Source organism: Heterocephalus glaber, unplaced genomic scaffold, assembly GCF_053883595.1.
Source record: "Heterocephalus glaber isolate CG9 unplaced genomic scaffold, H.glaber_assembly_v1.0 deba00001572, whole genome shotgun sequence".
Lineage (NCBI taxonomy): Eukaryota > Metazoa > Chordata > Mammalia > Rodentia > Bathyergidae > Heterocephalus > Heterocephalus glaber.
This window is the reverse complement of record NW_028258357.1, coordinates 6,766,197-6,792,238: the sequence shown is the minus strand read 5'-3', so window position 1 is coordinate 6,792,238 and position 26,042 is coordinate 6,766,197. Positions and strand designations below refer to the sequence as shown.

At 33.7% G+C, this 26,042-nt stretch overlaps 1 long non-coding RNA gene across 1 annotated transcript; it reads left to right on the top strand.

The window, feature by feature from the left end:
* Nucleotides 1-310: 310 nt before the first annotated feature.
* LOC147823556 (uncharacterized) lies at nt 311-24,852 on the top strand. The gene is made up of 3 exons (XR_015443669.1): nt 311-521; nt 10,885-10,958; nt 22,701-24,852. It is a non-coding gene; the product is annotated as an uncharacterized LOC147823556 (long non-coding RNA).
* The last annotated feature ends 1,190 nt before the right edge of the window (nt 24,853-26,042 follow it).

The window sequence follows — 26,042 nt, the reverse complement described above, 5'->3', positions numbered from 1 at the left end:
TGGGAAATTTAAATTTGGATTGTGGCAACATTTTTCTCCATCTTTCCTCATTGGAAGGCATTATAAATAAACCTGAGCAAGACTTCCCTAGAAAATCCGTGGCAAGTCTTTTTGACTACTGTCTAAAGTTAATGAAAACAACTAATTAATTAAGATATCTGTGGTATTAAAAGACACTTAATGAGTATAATCTAGGGGTGGTGGACCTATGGCACGTGTGCCCCAGTGGGCTGTTTGTTGTCATTGAGAGCTCTCAAAGGTTTGCCATCACTGAATCATACATCATAAAACGAGAGAAAAGATGTTAATCTTTAATAGAAAGAAGGTAAAAAGTTAAAGCTCAACTGTGGTTTAATACTTCAACAAAGGCACATTTTGGAAGACAGTTTTAGTTTTTGCAAGTGTTATTAAAAGTTTATTTTGTGGTCAAGAAGCCTGTTATCTAGCCACTTGAGAGAATGCTCTCTTCCATGACTGAAGCATGAAAGTTACGGACAGTTTTCTTTCTTATTGTTTAAAAGGTACCTTCTAATGGAAGAAAAATGGCCTATTGGTTATTTTGAAAATTGTATTTCTTAACGATTTTTGTGTTTTAGAAAATACTTATAATTCCAGAAATATTATAAAGAATTTTATTATACTATGTACCCTGTTTTCACTATTACCAGAATCTTATGTTTGCATGGTACATAGGTTACAGTTAATTGATATTAATACATATTAAAAGTATTAATTTATAAGATTCTACTTTATTCATATTTCCTTACATTTTTACCTAATATGTACTTTTTTCAGTGTACTATCCAATATATCATGGTACATCCAGTTGTCATATCTCCTTGCCCTCCTATTCCAGTTTTTCAAACTTTCTAGAGAATTTTTAATGAAGGTAACAGGTTAGATTAGTAGTGATGGGGTATTCTGTAGAACATTCTTCAATATTTTTCTTTCTTGATGTTTTTTCCTGATTGTACTAGTTATGTGTTCTTGGGAAAAGACGACAGAGCTACTGTACCATTGTCATCACATTATATCCAGGAAATATATTATCCTCTGTTGATGTTAACCTTGGTGCCTCACTCTGAGTTTACTTTTTATTCTTCTTTGTCATACTATATACTCTTTGGAAAGAAGTCACTTATCCCACACTTCAGAGGAGAAGAGTTATGCTCTATCTCCTTGAGGGTGGACTATCTATGCAAATTATTTGGAATTATTTGGCACCATGTATTTGTTGTTATTTATTGATCTAATCAAATATTTATATCACTATGAATTCTTGCACATTAGTTTATACTTTATGTTTTAATACTCCTTTAATTTGTTTGCTCAAATTGTTTCAGCTTTGGCTACTATTGTAGTTCTTTCAGTTGACTTCTGTCTCTCTCCTCTTTCACATTCTCCCATCGTTTTTTTTTTTTTTTTTTTTTTTTGGTACCAGGGATAGAACTCAGGACCTTGTGCTTGTGAGGCAGGCAGAGGCACCACTGAGGCACTGAGGTAAATCCCTGCCCCTCGATTTTTTTAATACCTCCTTTCAGCCATTACATGTTGCTACCAGATCATTTTATGTATTTCTTGCTCTTGTCCTGGATTAGCTGACTCGCCAAGGAGCTGTGGGTTCTTGAATTGAAGAATGTTATTGGACACCAAATCTAAGTGCAAGGTGTGCTTGTTGCTTTTGGGTGTATATATTAATGCATGTATATATTCATATCTATGAATATTTCTATATGGAACCACTTGTATTTATGTTAAACTAAACAGTAGTTCATGTTATTGTCTCTAACACCAATCCATTACCAAATAAATCACTGTGGGTTCTTTCCATGGTTTATTTATAAATCTTTGAGTCCAACAGTGAGAAAACTGGCTCCTATAATCTGCTATCCCTTTTCTTAATCATTCAGTTTCCATAAACACATACAGCAGTAGGAGAATCTTCTTTGCATTGTGCAAAATCTTTACCAACTATAGCACAATGTGCATATATAATGTCCTTAGTCTTTATTTATAAAGACCCCACTTTTTCCATTCGTTTCCCTTATCTTGCCTCCATAATACATGGTTTAACATTTGATAATTGTTAGTGTTCTGTTACATTATGCATTGCATCCTAAGTTCTTCCAATTCCTAAATTTCTTTTTAAAATTCCACATATTTTCTGTTTTCAATAATGCATATTGTCCCAAATCCATAAATACAATATAGTATAGTATATGATAAACTATGATAAACATTTCTTCATACTTTGCTATTTCAATTCTCCTTATTTTCCTGTAAACTCCTAGAAAATGCTTGTTTTTTCTTTTTTACTTTTCCTATAGTTTTTTTTTTTAGAATACGATTTAATTGGAATTGTAAAGTACGTAGCCATTTTTGGACTGGCTTCCTGAAGTTGTCACTATATACTCATGATTCATCCAAGTTGTTGAATAGCTTAGCAGTTCATTCCTTTTTATTACTGATTAATACTCCATTGTGTGTCTGTACCACAGCTTATATATACATTCAGTTATTGCAAAAGACCTTGAATAAGAGGCCAGGGATTTAGCTCAGTGGTTCTGCTGCTGCCTGCCTCACAAGCGCAAGGTCCCGAGTTCGATCCCTGGTACCAAAAAAAAAAATTAAAAAAACAAACAAACAAAAACACCTTCACTACTTCTACTATCTAGAAAACATGAATAAAACTATTATAAACATTCACATAAAAGTTTTTGTGTGAACATGAGTTTTTAAACTAGTCGAATTGGTGACTAGGAGTATAATTGCAATTACTGGATTATTTTTTCTTTTAAAGACAAGGTCTGGCTGTGTAGTTCAGGCTGTCTTTGAACTCACTATGTAGCCCAGGCTGGCCTCAGCCTCGTGGCAATCCTCCCTCCTCAGCACCCTCAGTGCTGTAATTATAGGAGTGCACCACCACACCTGGCATGCAATTACTAGATTGTGTGATGAGACTATATTTAATTTATAAGAACCTCTAAACTGTTCAAAGCAGCTGTACAATTTTTCATTAAAGTCAGGGTTTCTGTTGTTCCATGTCCTTGTCAGAATTTGGTCTTGTGATTTTGTTTTTAGATTTTTAACCATTTTAAGAGGTGTGGAGTGGTATCTCATTGTGATTTTAATATTTGCAATTCCCTAGTGACAAGTGATGCTAAGAATCCTTTCATATGTTTATTTACATCTTCTTTGTTGATAGTTTATTCAGGCATCTGATAATTTTCTTAGAATAAATTATCAAATATTGTATCCATGTTTAAATTGGACAATTTTGTTATTGTTAAATTTTAAATTCTTATGTATTTTGGACACGATTTCTTTATCAGACAAGTGTTTTGCAAATATTTTCTCTAAATATGTGGCTTCTTATTCTATTCTCTTTGTCTTCACAAAAGAAAAGATATTTTTAATAGAATCCAATTTGTCAATGTTTCATAGGAACACATTTATGTAGTATCTAAACATTCATTTCAATAAAAAGTCATATCAATTTTTCTCATATATTCTCTTAGAAGTTTTATAGTTTTATATCAGACTTGGAGGATTTTTTGTATGAGATGTAAAGTATGCATTTAGTTTATTTTTATAAAAATGATATATGATAACTCTAATACTATTTATTAAAAAGGTTATTTTTTCTCCTTGGAGTTGCCTTTGCTCTTTTACCAAATATGAGTTGACTGTATTTGCATTTGTTTTGGATGTATTTCTGGACTTCTATTTTGTTCTATTGACCTATATCATTTCTCTGCAAATACCATTCTTCCGATTACTATGGTTTTATAGTAATGTTGAAATCGTATTAAATGAGTTTTCAGCTATGTTCATCTTCCTCAGGACTTTGTTTGTTATTCTGAGGCTTTAGACTTCCACATAAATTTTGTAATCAATTTGCCATTTCCACAAAGTAGCTTAACAGGATTTTGATTGAAATTGTAGTCAATGTGTAGATCATTTTGAGAAGAATCAAAATCTTAATCTAGGATACAGAACATCTCTCCTTTTATTTAGATCTTTACTGATCTTTTTTTAAATCAAATTTTGTAGTTTTATGCATAGAAATTATATACATATCTTTAACATAAGCATTTTATTTTTGGTGATATTTAACTTGTATTTAAATCTTAAAAAATCAAATTCTACCATTTTTACATAAAAGTAGCTGATATTTGTACACTAGTCTCCTCTGTTGAAATCTTTCAGCATTTGCTCCTTAGTTTCTGAAACTGAAGATTCTTAGGAATTTTCTGCTTAGGTAATTATGCCATCTTGTGAGCAAAACCAGTTTTGTTTCTTTTTTCTCAATCTATATGATTTCTATTTCTTTTTCTTCTCTTATTGCTGTAGAAAGGAGAGTGTTGAATAGATGCATTGACAGAGAACATATTTGCTTTGTTCCTGACTTCCAGAAGAAAACACCAGTTTCAGATTGTTAAGTATGCTTTCTGGAACCTTTTGTAAATATTCTTTATCAATTTGAAGGAATTGCTATCTATGCTGAGTGTACTGGTAGCTTTTTCAGAAGAAAGTGTTATGTATTTTACATACTTTTTCTGCTTCAAGTTGAATATATGATCTTTCTCTTAATTTGTCAATATGACTGATTAATTACAGTGGACCCTTGACTTAGGAGCAGGATCAGTTCCAAGGGCTAGTAGTAACTCAAGTTTGTTGTAAGTCAATACAGCTAAGATCTGGATGTTTATCTAGGTACATGCTATAGACAATAAGAGGCAGATGAATCTTCTGTTAACCTAATTAACCCAAGTTGTTCTTATGTCAAGGTGATTGTAACTTAAGATTCCACTGTATTTTTTAATGTTGTATCACCCTTTCATACTAGGAATAAATGCTATTCAGTCATACTTCATAATTCTTTGTATATTTTTGGATTGAATATACCAATATTTTGTTGGAAACTTTTGCATTTCTATTTGGGAGAATCATTGCATTCTTATTTTCATTTCTTGTAATGGCTTCTCTGGTTTTAGTATTAGAAGAATGATGCTTGGCTAGTGAATTAGGAAATGCTTCCTCAACTTTTATTTTCTAGAAGAGATTTTACACATGATATAGTTTCTTTCTTAAATATTTGGTAGAATTCACAAGTGAAAATATGAAGGTCTATCCTTTCTTCTTTTTATTAGTGCATATTAATTATATAGAATAATGGGTGTCATTTTACATATTCACATATGCACATAACATACTTATGCGTATAACATAAAATTGCATAGGGATCAACCTAATCAAAGAGATGAAAGCTCTGCCCTGAAAATGACAGAACATTGAAGAAAGAAATTGAAGATGCTAGAAAACTGTAAGACCTTCCATATTCATGGATCAGCAGAATTCATAGTGTTAAAACAGCCACATTACATAAGCAATCACAGATTCATTTCAGTCCCAATCAAAATACTGATGACATTCTTCAATAACTGGAAAAAATCTAAAATTAGTAAGGAAGCACAAAGGATCTAGCCTAGCAAAAGCAATCTTGAACAAACAGAGCAATACTGTAGGTATTATAATACCCAATTTCAAAATATACTACAGAGCCATAATTCCAAAGACAACATTATACTTACATGAAAACAGACATATAGAGCAACAGAATAGAAAAAAGGACAAAGAAATAAATCACACAGCTATAGCCATGTAATTCTTGACAAAGGTACCAAAAAAGTACATTAAAGAAAAGCCAGCATCTTTAACAAATGGTCCTGTGAAAACTAGATATCCATATGTACAAAATTAAAATGCAACCTTATCTCTCACCGCATACAAAAATCAATGTCATATGTGTATATTTTTGAAGTATTTTGTATTAGTTAGATTTCCTGTTGCTAGACATAATACCTGACGCATTTAAAGAGGGAGAGGTTTATTTGGTTAGTGGCTTCCAAAGTTTTAGTTCATGATCGTCTGGCTCTATGGCAGAAACATCAGGCAGAAGAGTGTGGCAGAGCGAAGCTACTTGGTACATGACAGCTGGAAAACAGTGCAGGAAACAGTGCCAGAGAAGATGTGTGAGGGACCAGACATAGGGCCCCAAGTCACGCCTCCATTTCCCACCTGGACGTACTCAGAAGTGAGCCTTACTAATCCCGCAAGTGGCTCCCACGCGAATCAAGCTGACTGTTAAGTGTGGCTCTCACTGTTTTAATTATTAGACAAATTTTAACTGATACAACCTATCCAGATTATTTCTCCTTTTATGAGCTTTGGTTGTTTGTATCATTCAAAGAATTGATCCATTCAGTCTAAATTAACAAACCTGAACGTCAAATCTGTACAGCACTACTCCTTCTGTCTTCTTTCCAGAGGGTCAGTAAGGATTATCCATTCTTCATATTTGATATTGGTCATTTGTAACTTTCTCCTTCTTGTTTGTGGTTAGTCTTGCTAGACATTTATAAGATTTATTGATCTTTTAAAAAATCAACAGATAACATTGTTAGCTTTGTACTGAATTGTTTATTTCATTGATTTATGTTTTCTTTTGCTAATTTTTCTTCTGATTTTTCATGGCTGAAGTTACTATTCCTTCTCTATTGTCCTAATGTGAAAACTTAGAATATTCAGAATATGTGATGCATTTAGTACTATGAATAACCTTCAAAACACTGTTTTCATTGCATGTACAGATTGTGATAGATTACATTTTCATTTTAAGTATTCTTAAAATTTATTGAGCTTTCTCTTTGTATTATTTTTAGTATGTTGTTTAATTAATATATTTATCCTATCTCCTCTTATTAATAGCTAGCTTAATTCCATTGTGGTTTGTGAATGTACTTTGTATTATTTCTCTTCTTTTAAAGTGATAGAATTTTTTTATGGCTCATACCCTCTCCCTTCATGATTGTTCCATTTGAACTTGAAAAAATTTATGTATTATTATTGTTGGATGAGTAAACTATGAAGGTCACCTTACATTTATATCCTTAGAGTAATCCATTGTTACAGCCCCAAATCTGTCAGTCTGCTGGGTAGTTGAAATAGAATTGAATTGTCATGTATTATTGAACACAATACCTTCCTTTCCAAAGTCTTTAAAGGTATCTCTAAACTCTTTTGTCACAGAATGTGGTATTATTCACTTTGAAAAGGAGAAACCCTGATGGAACAAAGTGGAATTTTAGTCCTCAGATATTAAATAATTTTGATGCAGTCTTTGGTAATAGCATATATTCCTCTTCCAATATATAACCTTTTCTTGTGTCTGGAGGTCCTTCTGGAGAAAACTAATATATAATTTTCTTAAGAAGACTCATAATTCTCATTCAGAATTCTTAAACTTTCAATTTGGGTCAGATTTTGAAATTGGTCATAATCTGTTATAATATCATATCAAGTCACTTTCTTTTAATGGAATGAAACTAGGGCTTAGAAAAGTCAAGTGATACAGGCTGTATCTTGTAATATTGTTTAAGACTCTAGGCTGCAAACTAACCTCACAGTTTTTTGTTATAAGAGACAGTAAATTACCTTTTACTTTTAAAATCATTTAACTTAGGTTGCTATCTCTTGCATGGGAAAGAATTACATTTACATCAAATTGAAATTCACTAGTGCAGTTGTTCTAATTGTGTGTTGATTTGCCCTTGAGCTCTTTCTCAAGTAGACAACTAAGTCGCTTCTTTTAGGGTCCATAAGAGTTGCAATTTATGTATGTACAGTATTCTGTGATAATTAGTTATTCTCTCAAACAGCCTGAGTAGATAATTTATGCATGAGAAGATGGTACTAGAAGGTTTCTGGCTACAATTGAATGAATGTTTGTGTCCACTCCAAATTCATATGTTTGAAATCCTAACCCTGATGTGATGGTAATAAAAAGTGTGACCTTGTGAAATGTGGCAGGTTGTTCGGAGTAGGATTAGTGTCCTTATACCGGAAACCTCAGAGTTCTTTACTTCTTTGTACCATGAGAAGATGCAAGAAGTCATTAGTATGCAACCCAGAAGAAAGCCTTCACCAGAACCTGCTCATTTTGGCATTGTGATCTCAGAGTTTTAGGCTCCAAAATTGTGAGAAAAAATTTTTGTTGTTTATTAGTTATCATATTTTATATCACCATATTAGTGTACTCTATTACAGGAGGTTAAATTCACAATGACAGTGACTCATTTTTTGTCTCAGAGTTTTCCTCTCCCCATATTTTACACATAATAACCCTTAGTTTATGGATACTGTCCAAATCTTTACTGACTATTCATGGAAAATTTCTTAGAAGTGGAAACTTTTGTTGTAGGGGGGTGGTTAGAACAGGCTTGATGGCAAAGTATGTTTTATCGGCTGTGTTCTCAGCAATGCAGAAATCACACTGTTCTCAGCAATTTGCTCTATCTGCAGATTGAGTAACCTTGCTGAGCAGCATCTATAAAGACAATGAATTTAAATGTACTTCCATGTGGCTTCCTGTTATTTGGGAAAGTTTTAAAAAGTGATTCTACAGAAAGTCCTTTCTTATGCGGGTGTAAATGAGAGAGAATTAAGAGGATATGATCATTTCCGATGTCTTAGCTCCCAACTACAAAGGAGTAAATATCTTAAAACAACAAGTTTGAGCATGAGATTTTATTTGAGAAATGTTTCATATATAGTTGAAAAAGTAATTTTACTTTTTTTTACTGTAAATCTTTCTTATGGTCAAATTCTTCAGTGGATGTCAATTCTGGTCAAATGTTTTATTAGGAGCATGTGTCACTTTAGCTCATGCCACTCCATTCTGAATGTATAGGGAAAATGCTTAAATTATATTTACTATACTTATAACAGTTTGAAAATGATTTTTTGCCAATTTTCTTTATGACACAATACAAACATATTATTTTAATCTATTCTCGGTGCTATAAACTGAAATAGCTATACCATTCCTCTTATAAAGGCATAATTTTATATTTGTCTTTAAGATAACCTTTAAGAAACCCTATTACACTTCTCTGTCATTTACTTTAAAAAAAAGATTTAGGATTCACTTTTCAACTTTTTCACCTTAAAACAAAAGCCTTATTCTGCGTTGAAAAGCCTTTTTCCTTGATAGAAATGTAATTTTAGTTTATCTCCATTGACATTTGAATTTGTATGCATTCATTAAACATTCAGATTGTATAAATAATGCTATCTGTACTTTAACAAAGGAAGCTTTTGTGGATGAATAACTTCTTCAGTTGGCATTATGACAGCTATTGAGAATTGGAAATTTCTGCATTAAAAACACAGCCTGAAAATAACCTTGCTGAAGGAAAGAATAAAATAGAATAACTTTTTAGACAGCAATTCCTTAAATGTGTTTGATGAGTCAACAGTTCTAATTACATAAAATATATATCATATTTTATACCTTTGCTGGGATAGCAGATTCATTAAGAAGATATGTATCCTTGGTTAGCATGTTTTATGTTCTACCAATTTACTGTGTTTGTATTCTCCTTTGCTCCTAGAGCAACTTCCTTTATGCTCTGAAAAGACCCCTGTCCTTCTATCTTAGTGGCAGAGCCTTGAACTCTAGTTTGTACAATAATTCATTGTGCAGTTCTCTTGACCTTTTCATTTTCCAGTTCATTGTTCTGCATGCTAAATCTCCTTGCTTTCTTGACCAGTTACCATCACACACATTCACCCTGGATCTGGGGCATGTCGGAAAAAACTTTATTAATTTGTCACCTAAGAGCGTAAATGCATTATTTTAACCACATTTATTTTAACCGTATGTGAGAGAAAGCTAATGGAGTATGTATTAGCTTAGACTGTCATATTCTTCTATGAAAGTCTAAAACTTACTGTATTACCTTGTAGCAGGAACACAATAAATTTTTGCTAAGTGAATAAGAAAGAGAATGTGTATGCAAAGAGTAAAATTAGGAGAAGTAATCATAGGAAATATAGCAGCACTGTATTGTATGTACAAAAACAACATGGAGGGAAAAGAAATTACAGAGAAAGAACAGGTTTATAGAGAAGAGCCAAGAGTATCTTAATATATACCTGGGCCAGATGGAAGGCAAGGACATGCAAGAAACTTCACAGCAATTAAAAGAGGATTTATTGAACGGGTAGGATGTGTAAAGGAATTTGATTATATTCATGCATTCATGATTAATTCAATTCATATTTATTAAACGCCTTCTTTAAGTCAGGCATTGCATTGAGATACAGATGCCTGTCCTATGTAGCTTCTGTATTTAGATGATGTATAATGATCATAATAGATAATTAAATTATCCATTATGAAAAACTGTTATAGGAATAATAAAATTGCAAACTAGGCTAATTTTATTAGGCTAAGTAAGTGGACAAGGCAACCAGGGAGACAGTGAGATCTGAGTAAAGAGGGAAGGGTGGAAGTCAGTTGAATGTATAACTGGAGAAAGATATGTAGAGGAAACAGTTAAAAGCAAAAATCTTTAGGGAGATCCTTTCCTGGGGTCTAAGAGGAGCATCAAGAAGCCAGAAGAGTTAGAGCAGAGAGAGCATGAGAAAAGAAGCAAGAGATTATGTCAGATTTATTGGTAAGATTGGAGAGAATCATGAGTATTAACTGAGATGGGGAGTCCTGAGATTTCTTAGAGTAGGAGACTAATTTGTCTTTCTTTTGTTTTAAAAAGTTATCTTATTGAGCTGTTATTAAAGACCCAATAGAAATATTTCAGTAAGAATGCTTTTAGGGTCATGAAACCCAATAAAATTAGATTTAACATTAAAGGATGTATTTTTGTCATGGGAAAAATTGTCTGGCGTATTGGTTCTGAAGACGGGTTAGTGAATTTGGCATTGTAGCCCTGCCATCTTTACAAGCCTGTCCTCAAAGGCAGGAAGAAAGAAAGCTTCTCACTTTTGAGTTTGCATTCACTTTCATTCTCTGTCTTTCAGAAATCTTCAGTGTCTGCTCAATGAGGTTTCTTTAAGCAAAGGTGGATCACATAGAAAACAAAACATCCTGACAGGTAGGATAACTATCAATCAAAAGATGTCACTTAGGGTGGGGACTTGCTAACTGATATCTCATTAAAATTAGAATTTTGTTAATCAACAATAAGGGGAATTGGCTGATGATACTGCTTTCCAGAGCCAGTGGATTTTATTACCCATATTTATAGAAGAATAGAGATTTAGTAAATCTTTGTAACTTTCTAACATAATAAACCAAAGACAGAAAAATCAGGTCCGTGTAGATAGAAACTCATGGTCTTTTCCAAACCAAGCTGACCCCTCTGGTAATTATGCTACATTGTTATGGGAGAATTGTTTTTAATGTGACATTAGTTTTAAGGGGAAATGGTATTGATTTATAATTATTAAGAAAACTTCTCAAGGAGATAAGCATATCCTGTCTTTAAACCAAGACAATGCATGACACCTAATATTAGATTTAACTTATACATAAGCAGAGCCTCTCAGATTGGTCTAGTTGCAACCACAGAACTTGTATTAGGTAGATTAATTATACATGGTTTTTGGTAAAAAAAAATGTAAGAATCTGTGGAAGCTACATAGTTAGGAACATTATTGAAGTCATTCAGAGAGATTAATCTCCTTTTACCTGAACCCAAGAAGTAGGTGATTGTCCATCTTCACAAGGACAGTTACCACTATTCTCTATGAAATTTTCCACAGATAATGGCTTTCTCACTATCTTTTGCCCAAATAGTCTCTGAGGGCATGTCTTGTCTATAGAACCAAGGCCACTTGCTTTGTATCCTAACTGCTAAGTAATCTGGGAGATAGAATTTTCTGGACGAGATTGTGAAGCATTGGTGTTATTTCTTCATTTAATATTTGGTAGCACTCACCAATGAAACCATCTAAATCAGTGGCTCTTTTGATGAAAAATTTAAACTATTAATTAAAAAATTTTAATAGATTTAGGCCCATCTAGTTGATCTATTTCTTCTGTGTGAATTTTTTTAGTTTGTGTTTTCAAGAAATTGCCCATTTCTTCTAAGATAAGAAATTTTTAGATAGAATTATTCATATTAGTTCTTCATTCTTTTTATGTACATATAATTAGTCATGATAATTTCTCTTTCATTCATAATATTGGTAATCTGTATAGTCTCTCTTATGGCTTAGTTTACATGACTAGATGTTTAGAAATTATGAGATTACCAACTTTAGATATTCTTGCTATTTTTCTTTTTTATATTTTAATTTCATGGATTTGTGTTTTAAGCTTATGTCTTAGTTACTTTTCTCATTGCTGAGACAAAATACCTGACATCCAAAGTTAAAGGAGTAAAGGTTTATTTGGCTCATAGTTTGTAGAGGTTTCAGTCCCTTGTTGGCTGGCTCAAAGGCAGGGTGGCATGGGAGAGGGGCATTTCAGAGGAGAAACACTCAATGGCAAGGCAGGACAGGCAGAAGGAAGCAAAACAACAAGCAGCAGCAGAAGCAAAGCAACAAGCAGCAGCAGAAGCAAAGCAGCAGCATTTTTTCTGTCTCTTCATACTCCATCCAGGCTACAATCCGGTTGGTGGCACTCATTTGCAGGGCGGGGCTTCTTTAGTCCCAGCATCACACAATTAATCTCAGTATTTCACACCCTAGATCCAGCTGCTCCTGAAAAGCCCCGCTTATGGTTTCACCACCTGCTGCGCAAGTGCAAGGACCCAAGTTTGATCCCTGGTACCAAAAAAAAAAAAAAAAAATGCCCACTTATTATTGCACTAGGCTTGGGAGGCTTTGGAGGGACATCTAGGTATAAGCCATAGCAGTTCACTATTTGTGGTTTTTTTTTTTTTTTAATTGTTTTATGTTTAAATTCCTCTCTTTCACTAATATCCTACTGTGGAAGCTAAGCTGGTTTACCAATTTACTGTTTTCTGAAATATTTGTTTAAAGCTATACATTTTCCTTTACTGCTTTTGCAGCATTCCACAGATTTTGTTAAGTTTATATGTATTTTCATTTATTTAAGAATATTTTTTAAAATTCCCCTTGAGGTTTGTTTTTTGACCCTGTGTAATTTAATTGAATTTTCAAATACTGTAATTGGGGATTTCTGTTTTTCTAGAAGCTGCTGGATTGATTTCTCATGTTCCCTTACAATTTTAAACCAATTTTTCTTTTCCTGGTCACTAATTGTAATCTTTTCTTCTATATCTGAAATTCTACCCTCACATTGGTTCATTCTGCTGCACAGACTTTCGATGGAGTTTTTAATCTCCTGGAAATCTGTTCGCATCTGTTTTATGGATTCCATTTTTTTCCTATGTTGGGATTCCATCATGTTCCTGAGATCCTCTATTTTTTTATCTGTGTCCTCTCTAGATTTATTAATCATGTCTTGCACCATGAGCAAAATCTTTGCTGTTATCTGAGTAATTATTTCTGATTTCATTTTTCCCATATCCTCTTTTGTTGCCAGTTCAGAGAGTCCAGGTAGTTGAGTATCAGATTGTTCCATCTTGTTTCCCTTTGGGGTTGCTGTAGGTGATCCAGAAGTCTGTTTTTGAGGCTTGTTTACATGTCTTCTCATTTCCACGGGGGGGGGGTGCTTCTGGCACCTGTGGGGCTCATCTTCTCTGCACTAGGAGCTTGGGATGGTGGTGGGGGAGCTTCCTTCTGGGTTCTGGGACTGGCTCACCTTCTCTGCCCTAGGAGCTTGGGATGGTGGTGGGGGAGCTTCCTTCCGGGTGCTGGGACCAGCTCAGCTTTTCTCTGCAATGTCTTTTCTCTTGATGATAGACCTCTGTAATAGAGAAAACTCTTGTTATGTTCTACAAGGCCATATCAAGAATAGACATTTTCTGGGATTTTCATATTAAGAAAGTAAAACTTCTTGAAAGTAAATCCCATGAATATGGAGCCTCATATGAAGACTACAGACCCTAGGAGATTCTCACTTTCTTTCTAGTCTACATTCAGTCTCCAAAAAATTCACCAAAATTACCTTTTAGTTTACTTCAGAATGCATGGTACCAGTAGCTTCTGTGAGATTGGTTATGTTTCTATGACTATATCTACAGGTTTTTGAGATGTTTTCCTTTTATGACATCTATTTTCTTTTTCTTTTTGTATTTATTTTTATTAGCCCATGCTTGCAGTTCATGACGTTTACATTCTTTTTGTGGTGTTAGTACATGTCCATAACACATCTTATTATTTTTGTCTCCTTTCCCTTACCTGTTTGCCCCCTCCTTCAATCTCTTAATCCCATTCCCATTTGAGAAGGATCTAACTCTCCACTTCCTATATTTTTTATTTAGCTCTTTTTTTTTTTTACAATTTGGGTTTCTCAGAAGAGAAACCAAGAAAAATTCAAGCTTCTGTGTCTAATTTATTTTACTTAGCATTATGGTTTTAAGGTGCATCCATTTTCTTACAAATGACTCAAGTTTATCTTTCTTTATGGAAATATCACTTTTTCTTATAATTGATTTTCAATTTGTCCACCTTTTTCTTATAGTAAGGAGTAAAAGTGATAGCTTTTGAGCTCTTTAAAGATCAGAGGTGAATCCGGAAGTCTGAGCACCTGAATTTTGACTTTTATGGAGCCATGATTCATAATGCCAGAAATTCCTCAAACACAGAACAAATATTCAAAGAATGTAGGGATACTGTATGTATGGAAAATGTTTATTAGACTACATTATCAGAAAAAAGGGAGTCAGAAATGATGCATATTTTTAAGTAACATTGAGATTAGCTAATTCCAAGGAGTATTAGATGGCTACTGACATCATAGTGTATAAAATATGGATTTAAAAGGGCCTAGATGGTGTTTCCACTCTTTTTTTTTGGGGAATTCTAATTCTAAGCAGATGCCCACTGCTCCTTTCTTCTCATTGGTATATTCTTTTATCAGTTAAGTTTAGAGAGTCTGGTGATTAACAACTTCTGAGAGCTATTTTTGTAGAAAGAATATTTCTTTGTTTCTGATCTGGTTTACTATATGAGTCATAATTTGATGTTTTATTTTAATATTTATTTTAAGTACTAAAAATTTCCACATGATAATATGTAATTTTTACCCTATCTACTCCACAGGCATTTTTCATATTGGGTGACCTATATTTAGAATCTTCTGGGAGAAATGGAGAAACTCAAATTGCCCACTCTATCTAGTATTTGATTGGGAAATTATTTTGAAGCTCTTGATCTAATGAGAACTGAAAGCTATCTTTAATTACATTTATTCATGCTCTCTTTGCTGCCCCATTGTATGGGTGGATATGACCTAAGGGTGGTCCGTAAATACTTGCTGACTGACTAAATGGTGCACAAATGTTCACTGCTACAAAATAAAGATGTTACAAGGAGGAAACAGGGTCAAGGCTTTTCACTTTAAATGAAGAAATTCTGACAGTTTTGCTTATGAAAGAAGCTAATAATTTTAACAGGAGCTAGAGTAACACCGTTGGCCATTTCACAGTATGTATAGTATTACTGAAATATGTAAATGGAAGATGTCTACTTTAATAGGCTCTTTTTAAAGGTATGAATGTACTCTTTTTGATAGGAAGAATGAAAATAAAAGATAATTAGGTTGACTGGTATGAAAGAACTCACATTTCCACCCTGGGCTACAGCGAAACATTCTGTCTGAGTTATACAGCTTGATTTATCCAAGAAAATTGCATTTATAGTACTCCTAGAGCAAGGCAGTATAGGAACTAATGTCATAACCTTAAACAAGAATTGTAAATCTAATAAAAGTCTGTTTTAATGTAAGAATATGACTTAGAGGATACATTTCAATAGCACTTGTTAAATCTAATATATAAGGAAATTTACACTAGGGATATGTTATTGAAATCTTGAAAAGAGATAGGGATTTTGACTGTAAATCAGAATATTAACATTAGATGATACAACAGTTTCTTGCCCTTACTGGATTCTTTCCAATTGGACAATCTCTGCTTGGGTTATAATTCACATATGAATCTGAAACCATTCAAAACTTTGGGCAACAAAACAGCACACTAAATTTTGGTTAGTTCTATTCTGGCCATGATAACCAAGTGGTTGTAACCAAGATTTTTCTCTATTTCATCAGTTTCATTCAATTAAGGACCTACTTCGTCCTCTGGTACACCAATCCCATTTATTTATTCTGTTCTTTAGTAGCCGAGTTGCCGTCTTGACACAACAAATCCCAAAATGATAGGATTTCTGCTCAAAATATTCTGTCCTTTTCCCTGTTTGGTGCTCTGCATTCTTGTCATCTTGGCTTAGATAGAAAGCCTGTTTCCATGGTTCATTTTATGTTTTTGGTATTCAGTTGGGTGTTACAATTGAATCTGGGTTCTGTTATATGCCCTTAAAAGATTCTCAGTCATAAGAAAATAAAAAAAGCCATCTTTTAAAAGGGGAAGTAATTTTAAGAATTTGAAGTTTCAATTTATCTTTAGGGGACCTGATTGTTTGACCCCCCTACAATAAAATGTAATAAAGAGAGAACACACAATTTTTCTGGTCCTTTGAGTTATATAAAGGAAAAGTAAACACTTTCCATCAAAACAAACATTTGAAGCTGGATATGTCCATAAAGTTAAACTGCTCATTCTGTTCACAGTGACATTTGCTGAGTCCAGTTTAAACAGTTTCATCTTTAATGATTATTAAAATATATTTAGTTTAAAGCAGGTATTCGAAATGCCTTATGACTTTCATACATATTTTATTCTAGAGGAGATAATTGGTGTGTTTTGTAAATTGTTCACACTACAAAGACTAAGGAAAGTTTATTCCCACTCTTTAACTGTGAGTGAAAGGAGAAAGTAAAAAGAATTGGATAGTGATTTGTCATCTCACTATAAACCATACTGTTGGTTCCCCAGATTTAGACTGAATATGAAAAATGCATTTGTATTAAATTATGAAGCTGTGTAATTTAATTGTCCTGGTGATTCCATAAGAATGGATGATGCCTTTGCAGGGAGGACCTACTTTTCACTCAAGAATATGTCTACTTCTGCTGTTGGACCTGTGAAAGTACTATTCCCAGGGCAGGGCAGCAGCATTAGGGAAGAGTTAGTAAATGAGAGATGCTAACACAGGCAGGAAGCAGCTGTAGCTGCAGTTATATTGTGGAAAACTTGTGCCTGGGGCACTGATATATTATAGAAGTCATATTATAGGAGCTGGACAAGAATAGAAGATAGAGGGGAATTATTACAGAAAACATTTATAGATAGAGATAGTGGCATTGATGGGACTGAAATAAAGAATTGAAGGTTGTGAAGCATGAGTTACTGTAACGTGAATATTTAATGAGTATGTGGCATTCCTTTGGATTCACAGCTAGTAATACCTGAAAAATTTGAGATCTCAACCATATTCAGACAATGATATTGTTTTAGTCTTAGTTCCAGAATGATGCCTTTCTTTCAGAGTTCCTCCAAGTTTATTTTTAAGCTATCACTTCTAACTTATTAAATGAAGTTTGGTATCTTTTACTCTAAATTTAAAGTAATGTTTTGTACAAAATTTTAAAAAAATATAGTCATAGTGAAGTTCAAATAACCTTTTTTATATTACTATTTGAGTCCACTCTTAGATTTGAGCGCCTATTATTATTTTGGTTTTATTCAGGAATATACTGAAATGCTACTTCTATGAAATCTTCAATGGTCCCTCTCAGGAAAATGTAGTCTTACTCATTTAATGGCCCACAATATTTATTTTTTGTCTTTTAAAACTTTAATTTCTTATCAAGTGCCATGCTATTCTAATTTCGTGTATATCACATGTTCCATGGTCCTATATCCTTGAGAATGGGACCTATAATTTCACGTTTCTTTCTTTATTCAGAAAATATTAATTTCTCGATTCCTTTTTTTTTCTCCCTCTTTGCTCTGAATACAGAATGTACCTTCAGTAGGTATTCAATAAATGCTGGTGAAAATCTAGCAAAAGAAAAGTTTTCCATTTTCTTGAGATCCTTGGAATAGCTTCTTAATTTTCAGAGTGGAAAACTGACATGATAGTGCTTCTTTATTTTTTTTGTGCGTGTATTTTCAATAATTAAAAATACTTTGAAATGTCATTTAGATATATGTATTATTCCTATGAAAATACTGAGGAATTTAATCTGACATAAAAATCTTAAATGAACTGCAGACAGCTTAATCTATTAATTAATAGTTATGAGACCATTTATATACATGTATACAAATATATATGACAAAAGTTATGAAACAAAAATAGAATGAATATGTGTGTATGTGTGTGCATGCCTGTTCGTGTGTCTTTTCAAAATGACCCAAAAGAGACAAGACTGCAATTGTTGGTGATGCCTAGGAATGTTACAAATGGAATTAACATTCACCTAATGGGCTGACACTTTAGTGGCCTATGGCATTTTTGCACTGATGCACTGCCCTAAGCTCACAAAACATGCTGTTGAATTGCTCAAATATTCAGTCACTCACAAAAGAAATACATGCTTTCAGTACCATACAAATTCCGACAGTGAAGGAAATGCAAGAGAGAAATGAACACAAAGTGGAATTTTTAAGAGCCCTGTAATATTGTCACACATTTTAACCTTTCCATACTTAACTGAAATTTAGAGGAACTTTCCACAATTTTAATCATTTTTGCAAAGGGTAACTTGAATAATTTATGGATTGACATAAAAACTTTAGCCAATTATGGGATTAAAATATATTTATCCTTTTTGTAGGTTGTCAATTTCTTGAGGATAAGAATTGTTGTGTCTTTTTCAGGCCTGGACTTCCAGTATCTAAGCAATTCCTGATAAATAAAGAATTTATACAATCCCTGGTAAAGAGTAAATGTTTAATGAATATTTATTGAATGAAGTAATTAATTTGATATTTCCTTATTGACCTCAGCATTCGAAGCATTGCTGCCTGTATAAAATTGTAAGATTTTATTGCTTGTTTTATTTTAAAACTTTTTCCTTTTAGTAAATTAAGGATAAACAACACGGGAACAAGATTTCACTGAAAAGTGTTACCAAATTACATATACTATACAATTGTAGTTGTCTGAGCTTATAAATATTATTTCTCATTAGAACAAATAAACCTATATGGTAGTTGTGGTAGGTGGGAAGGAGTTTTATAGAAAAATCTGCAATTATTGGAGGACATCTATGTGGGGGAAAATTGGATATTGCTTTATTTGTAAAGAATGAGGTATCATCTTCTTTGGAAAAGAGTCTAAGATGATATCAGTAAAGGAAGTTAGCTAAATTTATGTGAGAGATAAGCTGAGGTCAGATATAATATGCAGAAAAATAAAAAGATTTCTGATGATAAGGATAAAGATAAAGATGATGATGATGGTGATGAAATGCATTATGAAAATAGGGAGCCTGGAAAACAAAGGAGGAAAATAGACCCTTCCCGTTAGTAGGCTGAACATGATGGCTTCTGATTCACAGGTAAAACTCAGAGTTCAGGCTGTATCTCCTTCTTGTGATAAATGTGTGTTGAACAGGTGAAAGGTTTACATGGGTCACAAAAGTGGAGATAGCGTCAAGGAGCCTGGAATCATATCTGGAGTATTTCTATTCTCATTCAAATATTGGAAGGAGAGAGGAACAAAATATATAAAGAGAAGGAGTCATAGGTCTTATTTTTCTGGGCATATTATTATCTGTAGAACACATGAAAATGGAATTTTGGAGGTGGCTTGTGCTAGCATAGGAGAGCCACTTGTGGACATATTCATGGGTCAACATTTATTGGTACCACTCTGAGATCAGCCTTGGAATAAGCATTAAATAACAGAGAACCCATGAATCTTATAAATGGAGGTATTTTTAGAGCTGGTTTATAAAAACATAACTGCAACAAAATATCAAAATGTAGTTAGAACCCCAAAATTAAAATTAATTAATTAAAATGAGTTATTATAATTCTTATCAGTTTTATGAATTCAGCCTCTTCTCTTCACCCTGTGGCTTAGTTATTTTCTTGTCTCTGGGACAAAATTCCCAACCAACACTCGCAATTTAAAAGGAAAAGAGATTTATTTTGGTTTATTTTGGTTTCAGTCCAGATTGAGCTGGCTCCAAGGCAGCAAAAGGATGGTAGCCGGGCATGGCAGAGGATAAAGGCATGAACCCAGGCACCCAGGGAGGAAGGGAAGGGAGGGGAGGGGAGGGGAGGGCAGGGGAGGGGAGGGGAGGGGGAGGGGGAGGGGGAAGGGGAAGGGAAGAGCTGTGGACAAGAAAATACCCTTCTAGGTCACATTCCCAGAGACCCACCTCCAAGTGGGACCCACCTCCTAGCAGCACATCCAGACGTGGAACTCATCATTGGATGAATTCACTGATGCGTATAGCGCCCCCATGAGCCAACCGCCTGCCAAACACCTGAGGCTTTTGGGGGTTTTAGATCTAAACCTTAACACACTGGTTCCTCTATCCCTGCAGGACAAAATACACTCACCTCAGTATGACACACAAAACATAGCTTTCATTCTACTTACTTACATGCCAACTGCTCTAGGCACATATAATCTGCATTTCCTTGCCTCTTTTTGGCACGTAATATTCTCTCTGCTCAGAAAGCCATTCTCCGGTATTTGTTTCTCAGAAAATCCTACTTCTTCATTACAACTCAGCTTCACTCTCTGTCATTCAGTAGGAAAGCTTTTGTTTGTTGTTTCCTACTGTCACCACAAGCTAAATTAAACATTCTGTTCATAATCATATTGCTATCTTTGCTACCTTCATTATAACATATTCCTGTTGTAGTTGTATTTGTTTTTATTGCTGCTGTAATACATTTTTATAAATTTAGTGGTTTGAAATAATACAAAGTTATTATCTCAGTTCTGGAGATCAAAAGTTCAAAAGGGGTCTTACTGGACTAAAATCAGGTTCTGGTGTGGATGTATTCCTTTCTGAAGGCTGGAGGGGAATCTGTTACCTTGCTTTTTCTAGGTTCTAGAATCTGCCCATATCCTCTCATGCATGGATGCCTTCCATGTTCAAGGCCAATGAGTGCTGGTCAGTCTTTCCCACATCACATGACCTTGACATTGAAGATTCTGTTTTCCTCTTTCAGGTTTACAGCTTTTGAAGTTAGATTTGGCCGACCAAAGTAATTGAGGAGAGCCTCCCTGTTTTAAAATAAACTAATGGGCAACACTAATTCCATCCTTTACCTTAAATTTCTTTGTCATGTAATTTAACAGATGTACAATTCTGGGGTTTATTAGGACAAGGACTTCTTTAGGAGATAGTTTTTCTTCCTAACACAGAGTGGAGTAATAAATTGCAAGTATGAAGGACAAGTTTCTACTCCATTGGAGCCCAATTCATAACTTTTCAATAAATTAGTGATTATACATCATCAACAAGTTTTTCATATAATCTTGGGAGTTTAGAATTAGGAACAACCTTAAAGTTTCATTTTTTTACATTTTATTATTTTGTATAATTGTATGAATTTTGGTTCCTGCTTTTATAAAATTCTGCTCATGAAAAGTTATTGGACACATTACAAACAATGGCAACACATTTGGAAGTGATCAAGTTTTAAAAGTACTTCTGAGACAAAGTTTCTTTTTAGTATATGTGCTGCTGAAGTGAGCACAGGGACAAATTTTCATAAACCTATATTTAAACCTTTTCACCAATTGAAAGTGCTTTTGACTAGCTCAAGAATCCATTGACTATTGTCTGCACTTTTTATACAGTCAGCAAACATTACCATTCGCTAATAGAAATCTAACTTCCATAAGGAACATTATAAACAATAATTTATAATTGATTTTTTTCTTGATAACACACAAATAAAAATATCATTTTTGATTACACAGAAATATTTATCTGTAAGCTCATTTGAGATAATAAATTAAAGATTATTTTCAACAGTGAGATTTGGTCAGCAGTTTAGTTTGAGCTAATATCAAAAATGGTTGTCAGAAAGTCACTCCAAAGTAAATAAAAATTACAGAAATATATTGGCCAATGATCAGGTGACAGTATATATTCCAACTGCATCAGTCTACCTGAGTTGCAGAACGGTAATATTCTCATCTTTGCCTAAACATTTACCAACCAAAGTTTCTGCTTAACTCCATATTTCACTGTAACTACTCTTCGATTTTGTGGAATGACATATTGGAGATGATTGTAGTGCAAATATATGGATCAAGGCAATTTAATGTAAGAGTGTTACTATTCCAAAAGAATTTTTATACAACATTTCAAGATTTTAGATTATATTATGGAATACTAGTATATTGATTTCACTAATATCCATTGTTGAGTTCTGGAGAAGCAAATTAAATGAGGACATAAAAGTTTGGAACTTAACAGTGTTTAAAGATATGAGATTCTTATATCAGCAAAATTAACCCACTACATTAACAAAGCTAGATGAATACTCAGCTGTTGCATAATTTCTGGACATTTCTATATCTAACCCTAACCCTAACCCTAACCCTAATTTGAGATGATGCTGGATTTCCCTGAATACATAGTAGCCTTCCCCTTCTCTCAAGTATTAGGATCTGTGAAAAACTACCTCTTTCTAGTTGTGTGAGAGGACTTTTGCAAGTAATCTTTACTTGTTTATCTGTCTAGGTTATCATCATAAAATTGTTCTTATTAAACAAAAATTGTCAAACTTCGATGCTGCACTGTATAGACAGTTCAGTAGAAATAGTTTCATACTCTCACTCTTATAATCTTGCCAGTCCTGGTACAGTTCCTGATTGTGTAACTTTGTTCTTTGTTTCTGTAACTTTCATGTCTACAGAATTGCTGATACAAATTACAGAGTATAGGAAAAAAACTACAGATCTCGTGATCATACCCCGGATAGTGAACAAGCAAGCCACGAGTATGAAATCCGGGGTAAATTACTGAACTTGGAACTTCAATATAGTAAGTGATAATCAAATTGATTGTCTTGTAGGACAAAATGAAATTAAGTAAAATATCGCATGCAATTTTATCTACCAGTGATCAAAAGGTATGTGCTATACTTTCTTCTCTGGAATAATTGAAAAGTGTGGCAGTGAGAAATATAATAGATTTTGAAGCACAAAAGCAAGGATGACTCTGTGAAAGAAGGTCAAATGCTAAAATAACAGTTGGAAAATGCACAGGTATGAATATTCAGTACTGTTTTTTCTGGCCTTAAAGTTAATAAGAGAGTACCCTTAAGACAAAGGTCAATGGTCATAATATAAACAGAAATCCTCAAATATGTCAGCTATTATGCCTTACATAAAGGAAATTTGTGATAATTCATCACCAATCTATTGATCTCTCTGGAGATGGTAAATAATTTCTTCTGAGTCATTCTTAGGCGTGATTAAATCTGATGATTTTATAAAAATTTATTTTTCTTGTGGAAATATTTAATCTCTTTATGTCCTTAATTGTAACTGTAAAATAAATAGCAATTTATTTCTGTGATAGTTTCCTCTTTAATAGAAAGGTGGCATGTGGTCAATGTTTGATTGATTATACAAACAGGTCCCAGATCGCCGATTTTTTAGTTCAATTACCTGTTTGGATGAATGCCCAGCCATCCATTGTTTAAAAGTTGAGGCTAAAGTTCTAGATAAATTTCCTGTGTCCCATGTTTCAATGCACAGATTGGATGTCAAATGTTTAATAAACTCATTTATTGAGCACCTATTATGAGTAAAAATTTGCATTAAATGATTAATATGTTTTCATTTCAATGTTCAAAATAGGGCCACATATACATAATACTATACTTTGATGACAGGTGATTAGATAGGCTCAAAAGATTTAAGTTACTTGTTCAAAAAATCCGCAGAACTGAAAATGTTGAAACTGAAATTCCAATGCTGAACCATCTGCCCATCTCATTTTAAACAGAGGCTGTTCCACTGTGTCCCTAGCTATTTTAACTCAGGCCCTACATAATTTGGGAAACAGTTACCAAAATCTTGTTAAAATGGTTTTATACTGTCATTTAAGCCGGGGGTAGCTTTCCCAGAATTGCCTTCTTGACATAGTTCTAAACTATAGCTAATCATAGAACAAGTTATACAGAATTAGGAAGGTGAAAGTGAAAAACAGCCATCGAGGCCTGAGGCTAGTGCTGGGCTCCAGGCATGTCAAAGCGCTCCCTTTGTGGCTGAAATGCTAACTTACCTGTTGGTGTGCCACACTCACTAGGTCCATTGTGAGCCCTGGGACAGGTGAGCAAGCAGCTCTGGCTGAAGTCCCCAGGTCTTTCTTTACATCACCACATCGTAATTCCAGTTTGTGCTTTTGGATTGCACTTTTTTCTTGAAGCTGCTAGGTTTTGCTGGCTTTCCCTTGGTTTAGATCAGGTTTTCTTCCTTCTTCCTGGCCCTGTTGCCTGGCAGTAAACGTAGGGCCACTTCTAGTCTGGAAAGAAATAACCTTCCATACAATTCTCAGCCAGTTCTCACAGTTAGGCCAATAATCCCTCTAATCACTTGTTCTACAGCACATGTAGTAGTTTTGTCTCCCTGATGGAATCATCACTGCCATGCTCGTGAAATTTGTCTGTCAGTGATCGTGGGTAAACATTATTTCTGGAACATTCTGACTTCGTATCTTTGTAACAAACTCTATGCTATCTGTGTCAAATTACAAATTAAACAAAGTCATTGTTTCCCCTTGCTTAACAGTCTATGATTTCAAAAGCTAAGATAATCTTTCTAAAGCTCATTCTATTGAAAAACTGCATCAAATATAGTAGAATCACGGTATGAATTACATGCTTAAATTTACATTTATGAGGTCAAAACTCCAGCTTGTATTATTCACTAGCTCTTGACTATGAATCTTCTGTAAGTCATCCAAATTAATTTGCATAGGATAAATTCTAATCTTTGCTATTAACTTTTTTTGCTTTGTATTAATTAAGGTGATTGGCTTGTGATTACTTCATTTACATATGCCCCAACACAGATTCTACATCACTTCCAATTACTATGGTTATAATATTATAAGAAATGTATTAAAACCACATTGTGATTGACTTTAAAATATGTAAAGTCTATGTCATATTTTCCCCTTCAGATTACCAAAAGTAGTTAAATTTAGGATCTTTGAGATTTTTGGATTATCCATGCACCTGGTTTGTGTATTATTAGGCAACATACCTAATCAGAATTCTGCAATATGTGAAAATAATTAAGAAGTGTGTTCTTTCTTCCCATATCTTTAGTTTCTGTTTCTGTTTCATGATTCTATTCATGAAGAAACTGAGACATATGACCCTGACAAAAGAGGACCATCAAGCAAGTTTTGTGTCCTCTTTGTTGTTTAAAATTCTCCCTTCTGCATTAAATTGATATTTGTAAGAAATTGGTGGATAAGTGATTATTAACAGTCTTATTTCAAAGATAAGAAAATTGAGACTCAGTGACTTAAAAGACAAAAATTGCAAAGAAGTGTTTGAAACAACTTGTGAACTCTGGTCCCTGACTCCATATTTAGTCCTCTTTTTCAGCATATCAAGTTTCAAATATATTGGTTCTTTTTAGCAGTAATGGTTTGCTTATTAATTTGTTTTCATGGGAGCAACTTGTGTAGTAGAAAGAGCAGTTATTTTAGAATTTTATGGCTGTCTTTTTGAATTGAGTATTTGTGACCTTAACCACAGCCCTGTGGTTTTGACTGAGTCACTTATGCTTCCTGGCCCACTTTTTTTTGATTTACAAATGAGTCAAAATCTTTTTTTTTTTCCCATTAAGTTTATTGGTACATTTTCAATATAAAATATAGTTACATTCATCATTGGTATCTTGTACCTTTACATGAGTATCTTGGTTCTTATTTTTATCCCCTTCCCTTGCCCTCCCTTCACCCCCTCCACCCTTCCCTATTTGCAAAGACCTTGTTTCCATTTTCTTTTCTCTTTTCATATTTTTTCTTTTCTCTTTTTTCCCTTCCCCTACCCCTCCCAATTCCCCTGGTCTTTTAGACCTTTTCTTCCTGTTGCACAATATCAGTTATACATTTTTTAAATTACAATATTAAGATCTAGGAGACATTACCACAGATTTTACAGAATTTAAAAGGATATAAAAAGCATATTACAAAAATCTTTTCTGAAATAAATTTGACAACTTCTAAGAAGTAA